Source organism: Vigna umbellata, chromosome 6, assembly GCF_029865625.1.
Source record: "Vigna umbellata cultivar VRB3 chromosome 6, Vumbellata_1.0, whole genome shotgun sequence".
NCBI classification, from domain to species: domain Eukaryota; kingdom Viridiplantae; phylum Streptophyta; class Magnoliopsida; order Fabales; family Fabaceae; genus Vigna; species Vigna umbellata.
Window position 1 is genome coordinate 96,465 of NC_142170.1, and position 23,770 is coordinate 120,234.

Genomic DNA, 23,770 nt, shown 5'->3' on the forward strand with positions numbered 1-23,770 from the left:
CTTACAGGTGTGCCAAGTTGGAGTCTTAATTTTTTCCAGTCTCTAGGAACTTCTTCTCCTTTTCCAATCTCTTCTACCTTGGGTGCCTGAAAATACAAACAATGGTTATCAGAAACCTTAAGATTTTTATTTTTACCTCTAGTTATGGGTGCATCTCGAAATGCAGCTTTATAACTGGCTTCTTCCTCCTTTGCTTGTATCTCATCTTTGAACACATCCACCACCACTCTCTCCTCTCTGTCTTGGAGAACCACTATACCTTCATTCACATCTATGATAGCCCTGCCGTTTTCATAAACGGCTTCCAAGTATAAAGGTATTTCTCGTTTCCATCTTCATCACCACAAAGTCTGCCAAGAACTGAAGTTTGCCAACACAAACTACAATGTCTTCTGCAATCCCACATGGCTCCTTTGAAGATCCATCAGCCATTACAAGATTAACCTTTACAGGTTTTATTTCAACATGGCCAATTTGCTCCAATAGAGAATAAGGCATCAAGTTAACACTTGAGCCTAAATCAAGGAGAGCTTTCTTTACCTTTTTCTTCCCTATAATGCAAGGGATAGAAAAACTGCCTGGATCTGCTGCTTTTGGTGGGAATGATTCTTTCTTAACAGTTATACACTTTTCTTCCTCATCCTCTCTACGTCTTCTTTTTGTAGAGGTTCCTTCATCTGATTTGGTGTAAACTGCTATTTTCTGTAGAATTTGTTCCCAAGGAGCTTCATTATCAACCATTTTGAATAAATCTGTGAAATCCATTGGTTTCTCCTGATTTGTTAGAAAAGGAAAAGTGTCCTTTCTTTCTTCTTCTCTTCTCTCTTCTGTTTCATCTTCTTCCAACTCAATGATCTCTTCATTTACACTCTTGACCACTTTGCACTCTTCTCTGGGGTTAACCTCAGTATTAGCCCCAAAGTTTCTGTTGGGTCTTTCTTCCAATTGCTTGGTGATCTGACCCATCTGAATCTCCAATTCTTTATAGCAGCTTCAGTGCTCTTTTGAGAAGATTCAGTTTTCTGGATGAATTGCTGAAGAGTTTCTTCCAACCTTGTTGATCTGTCATTAAGCATAGATAATTGTTGCCACAAGGTTGGTTGCTGCTGCTGCTTATTATACTGATTAGCCTGCCCAGTTTGTCCTTGGCCAATGCTTGGATGTGGTTTCCAACCCTGATTATAATTCCCTTGACGGTATGGAAACTGATTAGCCATGAAGTTAACATCCTCCAAGGCCTCCACTGGAAAAGCACACTGGCCATTTATGTGATCACCTCCACATAGTTCGCACAACTGGGTTTGTATCTGGGCAGCAGACTTCAACTCTTTAGGTAATTGAGCCAAAGTTTTTGTCAGAGTCTCTAGCTGTTGAGTTAGAATTTTATTCTGTGCTAGCAGAGCATCATGCGTTTGTAATTGTAGAACCCCTTTCTGTGGCATAGGAGCTCCTCTTTCATTGTGCAGCTCATTATCACTTGTAGCCATATTTTCAATGATTTCAGTTGCTTCCTCTGGAGTCTTCCATTTGATATTGCCTCCAGCTGAGGCATCTAGCATCATCTTGGTTTGTGAACCAAGCCCTCCAAGGAAAGTTAGGACTACTTCTTGATCTTCAAAGCCATGCGTGGGAGTTTTACGTAACAAGCTTTTATACCTATCCCATGCATGTCCAAGTGATTCTTCCATGCCCTGCTTGAATGAAGATATCTCTTGCTTTCCCTTAGTCACTTTAGATTGTGGGAAGTATTTATTCAAAAACTTTGCAACCACTGCTTCCCATTCCGTGAAACTTTCTTCTGGAAAAGAGTTCAACCAAAGCTTAGCATTGCCTCCCAATGAGAAAGGAAACAAGCTAAGTTTGATAGCTTCGTCTGGCACCCCATTAATCTTGACCGTGTTACAGATCTCATTAAATGTTGTAAGGTGCTCATATGGGCTTTCATGTGATAACCCATTAAATTGATTACTCTTTACCAGTTGAATTAATGCTGGTTTGACCTCCATGTTGGCTGCATTGACTCTAGGCCGAGCTATGCTATTGAAGTGTTGAGGTCCAGCAAGATTAGTGTAATCTGCAAGAGTTCTTCTAGCATTATTATTGTTCTCCATACTCCCTGTGCTATGAACAGAACCTTGTGGTGATGATTGTAGGAGAGTTTCAGGAGAAGGGAAAAGTTCTCTGGACGTTCTGATTCTTCTCCTCCTTCTACTCTCGTCTAGCCCTTCAAGTAGTGGTTCTGTTGTTTTCTTACTTCTAGTTCGAATTGCCTTCTGCATGCACAAGAAAACAAAACCCTAGAACAGATTTGTTAGCACAAAAAGATATAGAAGAAAATAAAGATTGAAAAGATATAAGAAGATAAAAGATTTAGAAGATAGAATCAAATAAAATAGAATAAAACCTAATCTAAAAAATAAAATCTAATCTAAAAGATAAAATAAAATAAAATCTAACCTAACCTAAAAGATAGAATAAGAATAAAATAAAATCTAACCTAAAAAGATAAAAAAAATAAAATCTAATAAAATAAAATAAAATCTAATCTAAAAAGATAAAATAAAATCAAATAAAAACCGAAAAATAAAAAACAGAAAACAGAAAAACAGAAAACAGAAAAAATAAAATAAAAATTCGAAATTAAAATAAAATCTAATCTAAAAAGATAAAAATAAAATCTAACCTAAAAGATAAAAATCAAATCTAAAAAAAAAAAAAAAATAAAAATAAAAACAGAAAAAATAAAAACAGAAATTCAAAATTAAAGTCAAAGGTAATCAATAATCACACAAATTAACCAGTTAAACCATGAATCCCCGGCAACGGCGCCAAAAACTTGATGGACAAATTTGTAAGCACCAAAATATGATGTCACAAACTTCTTTCACAATCGGCAAGTATGACCGAATCGTTTCAAGTAATAAACTTGGTAAGACCAAGTATCGTTCTCCCAAAGGACTCACGGCCTAGTTTAGTTATGTGATTTGTTGATTAGCTAAGACTTAAGAACACAATAATTGAAGTTTAATATGCAAAGACGAAAATTAAATATGTATGCATGAATTGATCAATCGCAAAGACAAAAGATAAACACTTTCAATGGAATATATGAATGAATATGTTGTTGGGGGTCAATTTCATCTCATCCACTCTCATATATTTTAGGAATTCAACATTCAAATCATCATTGTTAATGCCACTCTCTAATGTACCATTCTAGATGGCTTCTCCCTAATCAAATAGTTCATACAATTCCTAGCATTCCTAATGATTAGTTCATGAGTGCAGGAGCTTAAAGGCAACCAATATAATATTGTCAGTATAATATTGGGAGAAATTTCCCGGATCTAGATTTCCCCGTACGTGTCCGTATCAACAAAACCAATAATCATGCATTAGAATGAGTTAAACAATGCAAGCATTGAGCAAAGAGGAAAAACCCTAACTAATGATGAAAGAAAGCATATGTCTTAATTCAAAGATGTACTCAACAAATCCATATATGAGAGCTTCAAGAGATTACTTTGATTCCCCAACAAACATACAAGGTTTAGTTCACCATATTCATGGTGAACCTAGATGAATAACAATGAAAGTATGAAAGAATAAACCCAATAAAGGTGAAGAGGTAGCCTAAGCATCCAAGATCCTCCTTCAAAGGGGTGGAAGAGAGAGTGTTTGCCTCGTTTCTGCCAAAGATCTCTAACTAAAGAACGTGCAAGCCCTTATATACTAATCTAGAGTTACAAAAGATTACAAAAGCCCAAGCCCAAAAAGTGCCGCTCAGCGCTATTTACCGCTCAGCGGTGATTGCGCGTCTTCTTTCTTCCCCTCAGCGGCCATTTTGCCCCTCAGCGGTTCCAACGTCACCTCTTGAGTGCCGCTCAGCGGTAGTTTGCCGCTGAGCGGTGCCTTCGACTTCTCCTTTTTGCACTCTTTCTTGTCTTTTCTAATGTCCTCTCTCTTATTCTTCACTTCTTTCACCAAATTCACCTCAAAACCTGCACAAAAACACTTAAATCAAGCATAAACCTGTCCAGCTCTCTTATTTCTGAAAATATAAACAAAAGGCATGATTTCAAGCTAGTTTCTAAGTCTAAAGGTTGCTTTTAGTATCAACTTTAAGCATGAAAATAACAGTTTTTCAACTGTTATCAGGAAGTGGACAAAGTAGAGGAAGTGGAGGAAGTGGACGGCGTGGAGGAAATGGAGGAAGTGGAAGAAGTGGACGAAGTGGAGGAAATGGAGGAAGTGGACGAAGTGGAGGAAGTGGACGAAGTGGAAGAAGTTGACGAACTCGACGAAGTCGACGAAGTGGACGAAGTGGAGGAAATGGAGGAAGTAGACGAAGCGGACGAAGTGAAGGAAGTGGAGGAAAAGGACGAAGCTCACGAAGTTAAGGAAGTGGAGGAAGTGAAGGAAGTGGAGGAAGTGGAGGCAATGGACGAAGCTGACGAAGTGGACGAAGTTGACAAAGTTGACGAGGTGGACGAAGTGGATGAAGTGGACGAAGTGGAGGAAGTTGACGAAGTGGAGGAAGTGGAGGAAGTGGAGGAAGTGGAGGAAGTGGAGGAAGTGGAGGAAGTAGAGGAAATGGAGGAAGTCAAGGAAGTGGAGGAAGTGGACAAAAGGAACGAAGTGGACGAATTGGACGAAGTGGACGAAGTTGACGAAGTGGACGAAGTTGACGAAGGTGACGAAGTGGACGAAGTTCAGGAAGTGGAGGAAGTGGAGGAAGTGGACGAAGTGGACGAAGTGGAAGAAGTGGATGAAGTGGACGAAGTCGACGAAGTCGACGAAGTGGACGAAGTGGACGAAGTGGAGGAAGTGGAGGAAATGGACGAAGCTGACGAAGTGGACGAAGTTGACGAAGAGGACGAAGTGGACGAAGTTGACGAAGTGGAGGAATTGGAGGAAGTGGAGGAAGTGGAGGAAGTGGAGGAAGTAGAGGAAGTGGAGGAAGTGAAAGAAGTCGAGGAAGTGGACAAAATGAACGAAGTGGACGAAGTGGACGAAGTTGACAAAGGTGACGAAGTGGACGAAGTGCAGGAAGTGGAGGAAGTGGAGGAAGTGGAAGAGGTTGACGAAGTGGAAGAAATGGACGAGGTGGAGGAAGTGGAGGAAGTTGACGAAGTGGAGGAAGTGGAGGAAGTGGAGGAAGTGGAGGAAGTGGAGGAAGTTGGCGAAGTGGACGAAGTTCAGGAAGTGGACGAAGTGGATGAAATGGACGAAGTGGACGAAGCGGACGAAGTGGAGGAAGTGGAGGAAGTGGAGAAAGTTGACGAAGTGGAAGAATTTGACGAAGTGGACGAAGTTGACGAAGTGGACGAAGTTGATAAAGTGGAGGAAGTGGAGGAAGTGGAGGAAGTGGAGGAAGTGGACGAAGTGAAGGAAGTAGAGGAAGTTGATGAAGTGGACGAAGTGGAGGAAGGGGAGCAAGAGGAGGAAGTGGAGGAAGTTGACGAAGTGGACGAAGTTGACTAAGTGGACGAACTGGAGGAAGTGGACGAAGTGGAGGAAGTGGACGAAGTAGAGGAAGTGGAGGAAGTGGACGGCGTGGAGGAAATGGAGGAAGTTGACGAAGTGGAAGAAGTGGAGGAAGTGGAGGAAGTGGAGGAAGTTGAGGTAGCTGAGGAAGTGGACGGAGTTGAGGAAGTGGACGAAGTTGATGAAGTGGAGGAAGTGGACGAAATGGAGGAAGTGGAGGAAGTGGACAAAGTAGAGGAAGTTGAGGAAGTGGACGTCGTGGAGGAAGTTGACGAAGTGGAAGAAGTGGACGAAGTGGGGGAAGTGGAGGAAGTGGAGGAAGTGGACGAAGTGGAGGAAGTGGACGAAGTGGAAGAAGTTGACGAACTCGACGAAGTCGACGAAGTGGACGAAGTGGACGAAATGGAGGAAGTAGACGAAGCGGACGAAGTGAAGGAAGTGGAGGAAATGGACGAAGCTCACGAAGTGAAGGAAGTGGAGGAAGTGAAGGAAGTGGAGGAAGTGGAGGCAATGGACGAAGCTGACGAAGTGGACGAAGTTGACAAAGTTGACGAAGTGGACGAAGTGGACGAAGTGGAGGAAGTGGAGGAAGTTGACGAAGTGGAGGAAGTGGAGGAAGTGGAGGAAGTGGAGGAAGTGGAGGAAGTAGAGGAAATGGAGGAAGTCAAGGAAGTGGAGGAAGTGGACAAAAGGAACGAAGTGGACGAATTGGACGAAGTGGACGAAGTGGACGAAGTGGACGAAGTTGACGAAGTGGACGAAGTTGACGAAGTGGACGAATTGGACGAAGTGGACGAAGTGGACGAAGTGGACGAAGTTGACGAAGTGGACGAAGTTGACGAAGGTGACGAAGTGGACGAAGTGGACGAAGTGGACGAAGTTGACGAAGTGGAGGAATTGGAGGAAGTGGAGGAAGTGGAGGAAGTGGAGGAAGTAGAGGAAGTGGAGGAAGTGAAAGAAGTGGAGGAAGTGGACAAAATGAACGAAGTGGACGAAGTGGACGAAGTTGACAAAGGTGACGAAGTGGACGAAGTTCAGGAAGTGGAGGAAGTGGAAGAGGTTGACGAAGTGGAAGAAATGGACGAGGTGGAGGAAGTGGAGGAAGTTGACGAAGTGGAGGAAGTGGAGGAAGTGGAGGAAGTGGAGGAAGTTGGCGAAGTGGACGAACTTCAGGAAGTGGACGAAGTGGAAGAAATGGACAAAGTGGACGAAGCGGACGAAGTGGAGGAAGTGGAGGAAGTGGAGGAAGTGGAGAAAGTTGACGAAGTGGAAGAATTTGACGAAGTGGACGAAGTTGACGAAGTGGACAAAGTTGACGAAGTGGAGGAAGTGGAGGAAGTGGACGAAGTGGACGGAGTGAAGGAAGTAGAGGAAGTTGATGAAGTGGACGAAGTGGAGGAAGGGGAGGAAGAGGAGGAAATGGAGGAAGTTGACGAAGTGGACGAAGTTGACTAAGTGGACGAACTGGAGGAAGTGGACGAAGTGGAGGAAGTGGATGAAGTAGAGGTAGTGGACGAAGTTTACGAAGTGGAGAAGTGGAGGAAGTGGACGAAGTTGACTAAGTGGACCAAGTTGAAGAAGTGGAAGAAGTGAACGAAGTGGAAGAAGTGGACAAAGTGGACCAAGTGTACGAAATGGACGAAGTTGAGGAAATGGACAAAGTTGACAAAGTGGAGGAAGTGGAGGAAGTGGAGCAAGTGGAATAAGTGGACGACATTGACGAAGTGGACGAAGTTGACGAAGTGGAGGAAGTGGAGGAAGTGGAGGAAGTGGAGGAAGTGGACGAAGTGGACGAAGTAAACGAAGTGGTGGAAGTGGAGGAAGTGGACGAAGTGAACGAAGTGGAGGAAGTGGAGGAAGTGGAGGAAGTGGAGGAAGTGGAGGAAGAGAAGGAAGTGGAGCAAGTGGACGACGTTGAGGAAGTGGACGAAGTTGACGAAGTGGACGAAGTTGAGGAAGTGGAGAAAGTGGACAAAGTGGAGGAAGTGGAGGAACTGGAGGAAGTGGAGGAAGTGGAGGAACTGAAGGAAGTGGACGAAGTAGAGGAACTGGAGGAAGTGGAGGACGTTGTGGAAGTGAACGAAGTGGACGAAGTTGACGAAGTGGACGAAGTGGAGGAACTTGAGGAAGTGGTGCAAGTGGAGGAAGTGGAGGAAGTGGACGAATTGGAGGAAGTGGAGGAAGTGGACGAAGTGGACAAAGGGGACGAGGTGGAGTAGGTGGAGGAAGTGGATGAGGTGGATGAAGTGGACGAAGTTGACGAAGTGGATGAAGTGGACAAAGTGTAGGAGGTGGAGGAAGTGGAAGAAGTAGAGTAAGTGGAGGAAGTGGAGTAAGTGGAGGAAGTGGAGGAGGTGGACGAAGTGGACGAAGTGGACGAAGTTGACGAAGTGGAGTGATGGACAAATTTGTAAGCACCAAAATATGATGTCACAAACTTGTTTCACAATCGGCAAGTATGACCGAATCGTTTCAAGTAATAAACTTGGTAAGACCAAGTATCGTTCTCCCAAAGGACTCACGGCCTAGTTTAGTTATGTGATTTGTTGATTAGCTAAGACTTAAGAACACAATAGTTGAAGTTTAATATGCAAAGACGAAAATTAAATATGTATGCATGAATTGATCAATGACAAAGACAAAAGATAAACACTTTCAAGGAAATATATGAATGAATATGTTGTTGGGGGTCAATTTCATCTCATCCACTCTCATATATTTTAGGAATTCAACATTGATGAGAGGGTCGCACCTCCCAACAAAAGTTGTGCATAAAAGAATGCAGTATAGACTAGGAAGTGACTCCTAGGTCGTCTCTCAAGGACCAATTTGTGGTTCAGTCTCAGATCAAACACGTAGTGCGGGGAGTATTGTGAAGATTTTGTGAATGCGAGTAAACTAAATTAAAAATGCGAATGTAAACACGGAAGGAACCAAAGAATTAAAATTGTTGGTCACTAATTCAATTACGTACTTCCAATCATCGATTAATGACAATTACACACTACTCTTATCCAAATCCAAGACGAATCACCCAACTAACTTAAACTAACATCTCACTTAAATTCTCACAACCGACATGGTTAAGAACATGCAAATAATTGAAAGAAACATCAAAGTTGAACGATATTGAAGTTGAGTCCCTGATGTAAGGACCGAGCGTGCAATTGATTATATATGTATCCTATGCTAAAGCAAATGGAACAAGGATCAAATATGGTGAATAAAGGCACCATCCAGGCTGTGATAAAAGATGCTAGCATAAGTAGACCGAAAGGTATATAATTTGCAATTCCATAAATGCAATTAGCGCTAACCATAAGCACAATGCGGCAGTAATTAAACAAGAAATGTTGAAATTAGTAATTGAAATGCACCAAAAATCAATCACTTTTCCTTGCACACCAAGCTGGACGTGACAACTATGTGCCCTCCATTAATGAATCATCACTCTGCCTCGCTCCACGTTCCCACCATCAATTGAACAACGTCCTATTCTCTAAAGAAAAGAATCTCGTGTGACAAGCAAAGTGCTGCCCAACACACGTACAGGCCCAGAAACCACTTCACTTCTTCCAGCTCAACGCGCCCCTCCACCCCTCCATTGCAGCCGTGACACCTCCAGCTTTCTTCTTCTACTTGAATCAGCCGTGACACATCCCAACCGTGACACCTTTCTCAAGCCAAAAGGAAATGACTTTCACGTAGGTGGCAGCAGCACTCATCTCTTCCTACATGACCCCTACCACCGTGGCACCACATCTTCTAAATCACCGTGCAGCTATGTGATGGAATGAAACACCATGCCGTGACTCCTCCTTCCAGCACCGTGGCACCACACAGCTCTTTTCAAATGAAACAGCAACTTAAATTATAGAATATGAAAATGGAATTCTAATTCAAGCATGAAAAGGAAAAAAAAAGAAAATGAGACCGAACCCATCTATGATTAAAAGCAACGCTGGAAGCAAAATAAAAACATTGTGTGAAGGAAGAAAATTGAGTGCGTGAGGTTGGAATAAAAATTAGAATTTCTTTGATTCATCAATCACGTAACAGTTGCACACTTTCTATGGGTTGGCGGCTGGAACCATTTCACGTTACACAGCCCCCTCCTTCATTCTTTTCTCCATTTTCCCCAAAAAAAAACCGAGAGCCAAAAACAAAGAGCTAACGAGAGACCACGCCCCCAAAACCAAGTGGCGGCTGGTTCACACTTCCTTTTTCATCCAGCTCCACGGGTCTCCTTCTTGCTGGACCGTGTGAAGGCCTCTTTGCTTTGTGGGCCGCGCTGGACTCTCCTCTCCGTGGTGCCAAGCTGGATGGGAGCTGCCCCTTGGATGCTGCTGCCCGCGTGCTTTTTAATTTGCTGGGTGCACCCCTTCATTAAATGAAAGTGAAGTTTCTTTTCTCGGTGGCAGCTTCTCTTTTTCTAAGCACACATGTGTTTTCTTCTATTTCTTTTCTTTTAGCCAAACCAAACAGCATATTCCAGCTCAAGTCTCCACGGATCAGCACAACTTTTCTATTCAACACAAAATAAATCAATGCAACCATATTAGAACACTCAAACAGTAATCACTGGACTGACATAGGGGAGTAAAATAAATACTGGGAACAGCACAGAATGAATTTGAACAAAGTAAAAACTATACGTGAAAATAGACATCCATACGAAACTATGAAAAAAAATTGCATAGAAAACGGATAAGAATTGAACTCGAACGAAGACACACAAGTTGACACAACATTCACGCAGCAGCCAGCGAAAATAAAAATGGCTAAGATGCATTGGCTCAATTGCCATTTCTCATTTAGCTTTCAAATGTCCCAAAAAGTTATCCAAAATTTTCCCGTAATTAATAATGCAAAATAATAAGCTCAGATAATTCAAATTAGTTAAAATAAGAATTTCCGATCAAATTAAGCACAATTAGGAAAAACAGGAAAATACCGGACGTTTAAGCATAATTCCCCAACTAATTCTAGCACATTAAACTAAGTGAAGTGAGGAAAATATTGGTTCATCAAAATAGACCACACTTAGTCTTTTGCACTCCTGGGCAAAATCAAGACGCAAATCAGGGAATAGGTCAAAGGACTTTTAAGAAGGTGACACAACGTCGACACACAGAAAATAAAGACTCACAAGGAAACAAACAAAATTACACATTCCTCAATAAATCTGGACAGAGAAAAGAAGTAGACAATATCCAACACAAAATCGAAGAAAGCAGATACTCATGTAATCATCCAAGCAATTCAAGACAGGACAAAATGATCAATCAGTTCAAGAGATGAATCAAAAGCAACAGAGCCTCACAGATGCACACAATCAGTGTTTCTCTCAAGTGTTTAAGGTAAATCAATGTCACTCAATGCACTCAAGAAAGCAATCACAAACAGACTTGGCAAGCCTCTAATATCAACACTCAAGCACATACGCATGTTCAAATCAAAAGGTCTTTTCATGGTTGTAATGGGGCCAAGGACAAGGGAGGATATATCTGGATAAGAAGCTACAACCCAAAAGAAATAGAGGAGCAATGGGGAACAAGTGTAAACACAGTCAAATCACACCCAAAACCTCTAATTCAATCCTCTTCTTGACTCCATTATTCGCACCCCTTTTTTTTTTCATTCATTTTTTTAAATTTTTTTTTTCCATCCTGTCTCTTTTCTTTTCTTTTCTCACTCTTTTCTTTTCTCTCTTTAGCACACAACTATAAGAGACAAGATATAAATCATAATTCTAAAAACAAAACAAGAAGAGGAACCAACTAGCCAATTTATCAGAATCCCCAAGGAGACCACACTTGTTCCCAAGACACTTCCAAAGCTCCAAAATTCCCTAAGGTTAAGGTAATCATGGTTTTTTTCACTTAGGACTAGTGTATGAGCATTCGAAATAAAGAATTGGGGGAAAGTATAGGCTCAAAAGGGGTTATCAAAGGATCAAAACAAGGTAAGCTTATTTGGCTAGAGAGGCTCAAGAACAAAATTGCCTTTATCACTTCCAAACATGCATATCAATCAAGAATTATCAACAAGAGTCAAGCCAAGGCATATGCGCAAGCAATCAAGAGACATATCACACACAAGAAAAAAAAAACATAAAGTGGCTCAAATCTCACACAGGGTAATTCTGTCACAATCAATTCAACCTCTCAAACATCATAATCATCTTCCCAAGCAGAGAAAAGCAAGGATTTCAAACAAATAAATATCAATCAAGTGAAGGAAATGATAAGTCTACAACCCAAACAAAGTCCAGAAATGAAGAGAATCATGTAAAACTGTACACACGACAAAACAAAAACTAACTAGAAAAGAAAAAATTTAACCAAGAAAACAAAAACTAACAAAGAAAAAATAAAAATCTCCCCCAATAGACCACACTTAAACTACACAGTGTCCTCAATGTGTCATAAGCATAAGATCGGAAATCGAAACAATCAACAGATCATGGACAAGTGCAATAAAAGTAGGGAAAGGGGGAGAAGAGAAAAGGAAAACTCCCCTGAGTTATGGTGGAAGCTGCCAATTTTGGACTTTCAGGGAGATGTCTTCCACCATTAGATTCAGCAAACGAGTTTTGAGGAGGACCAACTTCATCAGTACTGCCATATCATCCAAAACGAGATGTTTCTTCTTTCTTCTCCCAGCAAACTGTTCCATCAGTAGCTTTCCTTCCACTGGCAGTTGTTCAGTGTGTGACATCGGAATGGAGATCCCTGGCTCAATCAAAGAAGTAGCAGTACACTCTCCTTCATTAATCACGATTTCCTTAATGTCAGCACTTGTATTCTCATTTAATTCTGCAGCATGGTCATCAAACTCACAATTAATAGCATCTGTTATACGCTTAGAATCTGTCTGTAACACATAATCAATTTCAATACAGATCGGGCAAGAACCAGATTCACAATCACATTCAAAGTTCTCAGAGAACTGTGTCAGATCAAAGTTCAGTCCTAACTCTATAGAGTTATCAGATTGCACAGTTTCCACCTCAAAATCAATATTGATATATGCATCATCAACAGAATCAAAGGTCAGTTCAAGGCTATTATCATTCAAAATTTCATCACAGCAATCATGTCCATTCAAAACAACCCTTAGACCAATGGGTTCAATGGCTGATACTGAATCAAAAATTTTAGAATGATCAATCAAATCTGTATCAGTATCAGTCATGAATCCTATAGAATCAGTGTGTATCAAATCACAGGCATTTGAATGCATAAGCAAATCAGGTAAAGTGTTTGGAATCTCAAGTTCAGAATAAACCTGTTTTTGCTCATTGAAAATTTTCTTACCAATCTCCAAGTCATCAGCTGCATCCTCAAAGCTATCATTTAAATCAAGGTCAGTGCAAGGATAGTGAACATCAGGTATGTCAATGTGCTCTACAGGGAATAATGAATCCACAACATGAGTGTGCACATGTGTATCAATATCAGAATCCAGAACAGGCTTAAATGGTTCAAGTTTTACCAATTCAAAAGCATTAAAATTTACTTGAACCTCAGATACATGAGTAGGGATTTCAAGTTTACAGTAAACCTGCTCAGGTTTTTCCTTTACTACCTCACTTGGATTTTGACCCGCCAGCTTGCAGAGCAACTTCTTTGCCTCTGTTGGAGTTCTGTCCATCAAAGATCCACCAGCAGCTACATCCACTAATATCCTTTCATTGTCCAGGAGCCCTTCATAAAAGTAAATCAAGAGCAAATGCTCTGAAATTTGGTGGTTTGGACAGGCTGTGCAGAGCCTGTTAAACCTCTCCCAATAATCTGCCAGGCTTTCTTCTTGAAATTGCTCAATGGTAGTGATCTCCCTCCTAATGTTGCTTACCTTTGCTGCTGGAAAGAACTTGTTGAGGAATCTCTGTTGTGTTTCCTGCCAACTATCAAAAGGATACTGGTATATGAACCAATCTCTTGCTGCACCTTGAAGGGACATTGGAAACACTTTCATCAACACTGTCTCCTTTGAAACACCAGGAGGCCTCATCGACAAACACACCAAACAAAACTCCTTGAGGTGCCTGTATGGATCTTCATGTGCCAACCCATGGAATTTGGGAAGACTCTGGATCAGATCATATATCCAGTCTTGAGAATCTGTCATCTCCTCTATTGTAGTGCAAAACCTGTCTCAGACCTAGACTTCCACTTCAAACAAAGATTAAACCAAACATATAGAAACATAACATGGGGAAAAACCATTATTTACATAATTTGAAACTTCCAGAAACAACAACTAAATGCAAAAAATACAAAAAAAAAATGATAAAAATCTAAAACCACAAAAATCGATAAAAGAAGTAAACCCAAACAAGACTAACTAAACATCCTAAAACACATCACGCAACACAAGACAAAACACAACACACACTGACACAACAAAAAGACCTAAGACCGAACCATTGGTCCCCGGCAGCGGCGCCATTTTGATGAGAGGGTCGCACCTCCCAACAAAAGTTGTGCATAAAAGAATGCAGTATAGATTAGGAAGTGACTCCTAGGTCGTCTCTCAAGGACCAATTTGTGGTTCAGTCTCAGATCAAACACGTAGTGGGGGGGGTATTGTGAAGATTTTGTGAATGCGAGTAAACTAAATTAAAAATGCGAATGTAAACACGGAAGGAACCAAAGAATTAAAATTGTTGGTCACTAATTCAATTACGTACTTCCAATCATCGATTAATGACAATTACACACTACTCTTATCCAAATCCAAGACGAATCACCCAACTAACTTAAACTAACATCTCACTTAAATTCTCACAACCGACATGGTTAAGAACATGCAAATAATTGAAAGAAACATCAAAGTTGAACGATATTGAAGTTGAGTCCCTGATGTAAGGACCGAGCGTGCAATTGATTATATATGTATCCTATGCTAAAGCAAATGGAACAAGGATCAAATATGGTGAATAAAGGCACCATCCAGGCTGTGATAAAAGATGCTAGCATAAGTAGACCGAAAGGTATATAATTTGCAATTCCATAAATGCAATTAGCGCTAACCATAAGCACAATGCGGCAGTAATTAAACAAGAAATGTTGAAATTAGTAATTGAAATGCACCAAAAATCAATCACTTTTCCTTGCACACCAAGCTGGACGTGACAACTATGTGCCCTCCATTAATGAATCATCACTCTGCCTCGCTCCACGTTCCCACCATCAATTGAACAACGTCCTATTCTCTAAAGAAAAGAATCTCGTGTGACAAGCAAAGTGCTGCCCAACACACGTACAGGCCCAAAAACCACTTCACTTCTTCCAGCTCAACGCGCCCCTCCACCCCTCCATTGCAGCCGTGACACCTCCAGCTTTCTTCTTCTACTTGAATCAGCCGTGACACATCCCAACCGTGACACCTTTCTCAAGCCAAAAGGAAATGACTTTCACGTAGGTGGCAGCAGCACTCATCTCTTCCTACATGACCCCTACCACCGTGGCACCACATCTTCTAAATCACCGTGCAGCTATGTGCTGGAATGAAACACCATGCCGTGACTCCTCCTTCCAGCACCGTGGCACCACACAGCTCTTTTCAAATGAAACAGCAACTTAAATTATAGAATATGAAAATGGAATTCTAATTCAAGCATGAAAAGGAAAAAAAAAGAAAATGAGACCGAACCCATCTATGATTAAAAGCAACGCTGGAAGCAAAATAAAAACATTGTGTGAAGGAAGAAAATTGAGTGCGTGAGGTTGGAATAAAAATTAGAATTTCTTTGATTCATCAATCACGTAACAGTTGCACACTTTCTATGGGTTGGCGGCTGGAACCATTTCACGTTACACAGCCCCCTCCTTCATTCTTTTCTCCATTTTCCCCAAAAAAAAACCGAGAGCCAAAAACAAAGAGCTAACGAGAGACCACGCCCCCAAAACCAAGTGGCGGCTGGTTCACACTTCCTTTTTCATCCAGCTCCACGGGTCTCCTTCTTGCTGGACCGTGTGAAGGCCTCTTTGCTTTGTGGGCCGCGCTGGACTCTCCTCTCCGTGGTGCCAAGCTGGATGGGAGCTGCCCCTTGGATGCTGCTGCCCGCGTGCTTTTTAATTTGCTGGGTGCACCCCTTCATTAAATGAAAGTGAAGTTTCTTTTCTCGGTGGCAGCTTCTCTTTTTCTAAGCACACATGTGTTTTCTTCTATTTCTTTTCTTTTAGCCAAACCAAACAGCATATTCCAGCTCAAGTCTCCACGGATCAGCACAACTTTTCTATTCAACACAAAATAAATCAATGCAACCATATTAGAACACTCAAACAGTAATCACTGGACTGACATAGGGGAGTAAAATAAATACTGGGAACAGCACAGAATGAATTTGAACAAAGTAAAAACTATACGTGAAAATAGACATCCATACGAAACTATGAAAAAAAATTGCATAGAAAACGGATAAGAATTGAACTCGAACGAAGACACACAAGTTGACACAACATTCACGCAGCAGCCAGCGAAAATAAAAATGGCTAAGATGCATTGGCTCAATTGCCATTTCTCATTTAGCTTTCAAATGTCCCAAAAAGTTATCCAAAATTTTCCCGTAATTAATAATGCAAAATAATAAGCTCAGATAATTCAAATTAGTTAAAATAAGAATTTCCGATCAAATTAAGCACAATTAGGAAAAACAGGAAAATACCGGACGTTTAAGCATAATTCCCCAACTAATTCTAGCACATTAAACTAAGTGAAGTGAGGAAAATATTGGTTCATCAAAATAGACCACACTTAGTCTTTTGCACTCCTGGGCAAAATCAAGACGCAAATCAGGGAATAGGTCAAAGGACTTTTAAGAAGGTGACACAACGTCGACACACAGAAAATAAAGACTCACAAGGAAACAAACAAAATTACACATTCCTCAATAAATCTGGACAGAGAAAAGAAGTAGACAATATCCAACACAAAATCGAAGAAAGCAGATACTCATGTAATCATCCAAGCAATTCAAGACAGGACAAAATGATCAATCAGTTCAAGAGATGAATCAAAAGCAACAGAGCCTCACAGATGCACACAATCAGTGTTTCTCTCAAGTGTTTAAGGTAAATCAATGTCACTCAATGCACTCAAGAAAGCAATCACAAACAGACTTGGCAAGCCTCTAATATCAACACTCAAGCACATACGCATGTTCAAATCAAAAGGTCTTTTCATGGTTGTAATGGGGCCAAGGACAAGGGAGGATATATCTGGATAAGAAGCTACAACCCAAAAGAAATAGAGGAGCAATGGGGAACAAGTGTAAACACAGTCAAATCACACCCAAAACCTCTAATTCAATCCTCTTCTTGACTCCATTATTCGCACCCCTTTTTTTTTTCATTCATTTTTTTAAATTTTTTTTTTCCATCCTGTCTCTTTTCTTTTCTTTTCTCACTCTTTTCTTTTCTCTCTTTAGCACACAACTATAAGAGACAAGATATAAATCATAATTCTAAAAACAAAACAAGAAGAGGAACCAACTAGCCAATTTATCAGAATCCCCAAGGAGACCACACTTGTTCCCAAGACACTTCCAAAGCTCCAAAATTCCCTAAGGTTAAGGTAATCATGGTTTTTTTCACTTAGGACTAGTGTATGAGCATTCGAAATAAAGAATTGGGGGAAAGTATAGGCTCAAAAGGGGTTATCAAAGGATCAAAACAAGGTAAGCTTATTTGGCTAGAGAGGCTCAAGAACAAAATTGCCTTTATCACTTCCAAACATGCATATCAATCAAGAATTATCAACAAGAGTCAAGCCAAGGCATATGCGCAAGCAATCAAGAGACATATCACACACAAGAAAAAAAAAACATAAAGTGGCTCAAATCTCACACAGGGTAATTCTGTCACAATCAATTCAACCTCTCAAACATCATAATCATCTTCCCAAGCAGAGAAAAGCAAGGATTTCAAACAAATAAATATCAATCAAGTGAAGGAAATGATAAGTCTACAACCCAAACAAAGTCCAGAAATGAAGAGAATCATGTAAAACTGTACACACGACAAAACAAAAACTAACTAGAAAAGAAAAAATTTAACCAAGAAAACAAAAACTAACAAAGAAAAAATAAAAATCTCCCCCAATAGACCACACTTAAACTACACAGTGTCCTCAATGTGTCATAAGCATAAGATCGGAAATCGAAACAATCAACAGATCATGGACAAGTGCAATAAAAGTAGGGAAAGGGGGAGAAGAGAAAAGGAAAACTCCCCTGAGTTATGGTGGAAGCTGCCAATTTTGGACTTTCAGGGAGATGTCTTCCACCATTAGATTCAGCAAACGAGTTTTGAGGAGGACCAACTTCATCAGTACTGCCATATCATCCAAAACGAGATGTTTCTTCTTTCTTCTCCCAGCAAACTGTTCCATCAGTAGCTTTCCTTCCACTGGCAGTTGTTCAGTGTGTGACATCGGAATGGAGATCCCTGGCTCAATCAAAGAAGTAGCAGTACACTCTCCTTCATTAATCACGATTTCCTTAATGTCAGCACTTGTATTCTCATTTAATTCTGCAGCATGGTCATCAAACTCACAATTAATAGCATCTGTTATACGCTTAGAATCTGTCTGTAACACATAATCAATTTCAATACAGATCGGGCAAGAACCAGATTCACAATCACATTCAAAGTTCTCAGAGAATTGTGTCAGATCAAAGTTCAGTCCTAACTCTATAGAGTTATCAGATTGCACAGTTTCCACCTCAAAATCAATATTGATATATGCATCATCAACAGAATCAAAGGTCAGTTCAAGGCTATTATCATTCAAAATTTCATCACAGCAATCATGTCCATTCAAAACAACCCTTAGACCAATGGGTTCAATGGCTGATACTGAATCAAAAATTTTAGAATGATCAATCAAATCTGTATCAGTATCAGTCATGAATCCTATAGAATCAGTGTGTATCAAATCACAGGCATTTGAATGCATAAGCAAATCAGGTAAAGTGTTTGGAATCTCAAGTTCAGAATAAACCTGTTTTTGCTCATTGAAAATTTTCTTACCAATCTCCAAGTCATCAGCTGCATCCTCAAAGCTATCATTTAAATCAAGGTCAGTGCAAGGATAGTGAACATCAGGTATGTCAATGTGCTCTACAGGGAATAATGAATCCACAACATGAGTGTGCACATGTGTATCAATATCAGAATCCAGAACAGGCTTAAATGGTTCAAGTTTTACCAATTCAAAAGCATTAAAATTTACTTGAACCTCAGATACATGAGTAGGGATTTCAAGTTTACAGTAAACCTGCTCAGGTTTTTCCTTTACTACCTCACTTGGATTTTGACCCGCCAGCTTGCAGAGCAACTTCTTTGCCTCTGTTGGAGTTCTGTCCATCAAAGATCCACCAGCAGCTACATCCACTAATATCCTTTCATTGTCCAGGAGCCCTTCATAAAAGTAAATCAAGAGCAAATGCTCTGAAATTTGGTGGTTTGGACAGGCTGTGCAGAGCCTGTTAAACCTCTCCCAATAATCTGCCAGGCTTTCTTCTTGAAATTGCTCAATGGTAGTGATCTCCCTCCTAATGTTGCTTACCTTTGCTGCTGGAAAGAACTTGTTGAGGAATCTCTGTTGTGTTTCCTGCCAACTATCAAAAGGATACTGGTATATGAACCAATCTCTTGCTGCACCTTGAAGGGACATTGGAAACACTTTCATCAACACTGTCTCCTTTGAAACACCAGGAGGCCTCATCGACAAACACACCAAACAAAACTCCTTGAGGTGCCTGTATGGATCTTCATGTGCCAACCCATGGAATTTGGGAAGACTCTGGATCAGATCATATATCCAGTCTTGAGAATCTGTCATCTCCTCTATTGTAGTGCAAAACCTGTCTCAGACCTAGACTTCCACTTCAAACAAAGATTAAACCAAACATATAGAAACATAACATGGGGAAAAACCATTATTTACATAATTTGAAACTTCCAGAAACAACAACTAAATGCAAAAAATACAAAAAAAAAATGATAAAAATCTAAAACCACAAAAATCGATAAAAGAAGTAAACCCAAACAAGACTAACTAAACATCCTAAAACACATCACGCAACACAAGACAAAACACAACACACACTGACACAACAAAAAGACCTAAGACCGAACCATTGGTCCCCGGCAGCGGCGCCATTTTGATGAGAGGGTCGCACCTCCCAACAAAAGTTGTGCATAAAAGAATGCAGTATAGATTAGGAAGTGACTCCTAGGTCGTCTCTCAAGGACCAATTTGTGGTTCAGTCTCAGATCAAACACGTAGTGGGGGGGGTATTGTGAAGATTTTGTGAATGCGAGTAAACTAAATTAAAAATGCGAATGTAAACACGGAAGGAACCAAAGAATTAAAATTGTTGGTCACTAATTCAATTACGTACTTCCAATCATCGATTAATGACAATTACACACTACTCTTATCCAAATCCAAGACGAATCACCCAACTAACTTAAACTAACATCTCACTTAAATTCTCACAACCGACATGGTTAAGAACATGCAAATAATTGAAAGAAACATCAAAGTTGAACGATATTGAAGTTGAGTCCCTGATGTAAGGACCGAGCGTGCAATTGATTATATATGTATCCTATGCTAAAGCAAATGGAACAAGGATCAAATATGGTGAATAAAGGCACCATCCAGGCTGTGATAAAAGATGCTAGCATAAGTAGACCGAAAGGTATATAATTTGCAATTCCATAAATGCAATTAGCGCTAACCATAAGCACAATGCGGCAGTAATTAAACAAGAAATGTTGAAATTAGTAATTGAAATGCACCAAAAATCAATCACTTTTCCTTGCACACCAAGCTGGACGTGACAACTATGTGCCCTCCATTAATGAATCATCACTCTGCCTCGCTCCACGTTCCCACCATCAATTGAACAACGTCCTATTCTCTAAAGAAAAGAATCTCGTGTGACAAGCAAAGTGCTGCCCAACACACGTACAGGCCCAAAAACCACTTCACTTCTTCCAGCTCAACGCGCCCCTCCACCCCTCCATTGCAGCCGTGACACCTCCAGCTTTCTTCTTCTACTTGAATCAGCCGTGACACATCCCAACCGTGACACCTTTCTCAAGCCAAAAGGAAATGACTTTCACGTAGGTGGCAGCAGCACTCATCTCTTCCTACATGACCCCTACCACCGTGGCACCACATCTTCTAAATCACCGTGCAGCTATGTGCTGGAATGAAACACCATGCCGTGACTCCTCCTTCCAGCACCGTGGCACCACACAGCTCTTTTCAAATGAAACAGCAACTTAAATTATAGAATATGAAAATGGAATTCTAATTCAAGCATGAAAAGGAAAAAAAAAGAAAATGAGACCGAACCCATCTATGATTAAAAGCAACGCTGGAAGCAAAATAAAAACATTGTGTGAAGGAAGAAAATTGAGTGCGTGAGGTTGGAATAAAAATTAGAATTTCTTTGATTCATCAATCACGTAACAGTTGCACACTTTCTATGGGTTGGCGGCTGGAACCATTTCACGTTACACAGCCCCCTCCTTCATTCTTTTCTCCATTTTCCCCAAAAAAAAACCGAGAGCCAAAAACAAAGAGCTAACGAGAGACCACGCCCCCAAAACCAAGTGGCGGCTGGTTCACACTTCCTTTTTCATCCAGCTCCACGGGTCTCCTTCTTGCTGGACCGTGTGAAGGCCTCTTTGCTTTGTGGGCCGCGCTGGACTCTCCTCTCCGTGGTGCCAAGCTGGATGGGAGCTGCCCCTTGGATGCTGCTGCCCGCGTGCTTTTTAATTTGCTGGGTGCACCCCTTCATTAAATGAAAGTGAAGTTTCTTTTCTCGGTGGCAGCTTCTCTTTTTCTAAGCACACATGTGTTTTCTTCTATTTCTTTTCTTTTAGCCAAACCAAACAGCATATTCCAGCTCAAGTCTCCACGGATCAGCACAACTTTTCTATTCAACACAAAATAAATCAATGCAACCATATTAGAACACTCAAACAGTAATCACTGGACTGACATAGGGGAGTAAAATAAATACTGGGAACAGCACAGAATGAATTTGAACAAAGTAAAAACTATACGTGAAAATAGACATCCATACGAAACTATGAAAAAAAATTGCATAGGAAACGGATAAGAATTGAACTCGAACGAAGACACACAAGTTGACACAACATTCACGCAGCAGCCAGCGAAAATAAAAATGGCTAAGATGCATTGGCTCAATTGCCATTTCTCATTTAGCTTTCAAATGTCCCAAAAAGTTATCCAAAATTTTCCCGTAATTAATAATGCAAAATAATAAGCTCAGATAATTCAAATTAGTTAAAATAAGAATTTCCGATCAAATTAAGCACAATTAGGAAAAACAGGAAAATACCGGACGTTTAAGCATAATTCCCCAACTAATTCTAGCACATTAAACTAAGTGAAGTGAGGAAAATATTGGTTCATCAAACATTCAAATCATCATTGTTAATGCCACTCTCTAATGTACCATTCTAGATGGCTTCTCCCTAATCAAATAGTTCATACAATTCCTAGCATTCCTAATGATTAGTTCATGAGTGCAGGAGCTTAAAGGCAACCAATATAATATTGTCAGTATAATATTGGGAGAAATTCCCCGGATCTAGATTTCCCCGTACGTGTCCGTATCAACAAAACCAATAATCATGCATTAGAATGAGTTAAACAATGCAAGCATTGAGCAAAGAGGAAAAACCCTAACTAATGATGAAAGAAAGCATATGTCTTAATTCAAAGATGTACTCAACAAATCCATATATGAGAGCTTCAAGAGATTACTTTGATTCCCCAACAAACATACAAGGTTTAGTTCACCATATTCATGGTGAACCTAGATGAATAACAATGAAAGTATGAAAGAATAAACCCAATAAAGGTGAAGAGGTAGCCTGAGCATCCAAGATCCTCCTTCAAAGGGGTGAAAGAGAGAGTGTTTGCCTCGTTTCTGCCAAAGATCTCTAACTAAAGGACGTGCAAGCCCTTATATACTAATCTAGAGTTACAAAAGATTACAAAAGCCCAAGCCCAAAAAGTGCCGCTCAGCGCCATTTACCGCTCAGCGGTGGTTACGCGTCTTCTTTCTTCCCCTCAGCGGCCATTTGCCCCTCAGCGGTTCCAACGTCACCTCTTGAGTGCCGCTCAGCGGCAAACTACCGCTGAGCGGTGCCTTCGACTTCTCCTTTTTGCACTCTTTCTTGTCTTTTCTAATGTCCTCTCTCTTATTCTTCACTTCTTTCACCAAATTCACCTCAAAACCTGCACAAAAACACTTAAATCAAGCATAAACCTGTCCAGCTCTCTTATTTCTGAAAATATAAACAAAAGGCATGATTTCAAGCTAGTTTCTAAGTCTAAAGGTTGCTTTTAGTATCAACTTTAAGCATGAAAATAACAGTTTTTCAACTGTTATCACAACCCCAAACTTAGAACTTTGCTTGTCCTCAAGCAAATAAAATGTAACTCCATCTCCAACCAATTCATATGATGGTTTACTCATTCAAAATCCTCTTTTCAAGATAAGTAATAACTTCACTCAAACTTAAGACCAAGAGTTCAATCAAGATGTGCACATGCTTTAGTGTTCACAAAGTCATTTAAATTCCAACAAATGCTATTTTTCATGAATGATCAATCAATTAAGCATGGATGTTCATGTGCTTATGGAATATTTCCTCACTAGGTAAAGTGTTTCACTCAACACACAAGTGTATAAGAGGTAAAGTGTTTCACTCATTCACTCCACTATCACAATGTCACATGAATCAACTTTGCCTTTCATTTAACCACAATCAAATACATTCACAAGCATGCATCATCACAAGGACTTTTCAATGGCTTATAATGTGGCTGGGCTAACAAGAAAATTGGTTTTTCTGGATCACAAAATCCTTGAGTTAAGAGAATCATAACAACACAATCTTCTTATTCATTCCCAACTTTCTTTTGCCTTTGCTTTTGCATTTGCATTGAGCTTTGCTTCTTTTTCTTTTCTTTTCTTTGCATATTCTTACTTTTTAGCTGTTAGCTCAATGCTTTTTCCTTTTTCATGTTTCCCCAATAACCCCAAACTTGAACATTTAACAATACCACACAAGATCTTCTACTTAACTCAAGGTAAAGATTTTCAATCAAGGGTGTTCAGTGTATATTTAAGGCTAAGGGTTCAAAGGATAGAACACAACGTGTTCTCTTTTAGAAGGCTAACTTTATGAATTTGGCCAATAAAAAGGGTTTCAAA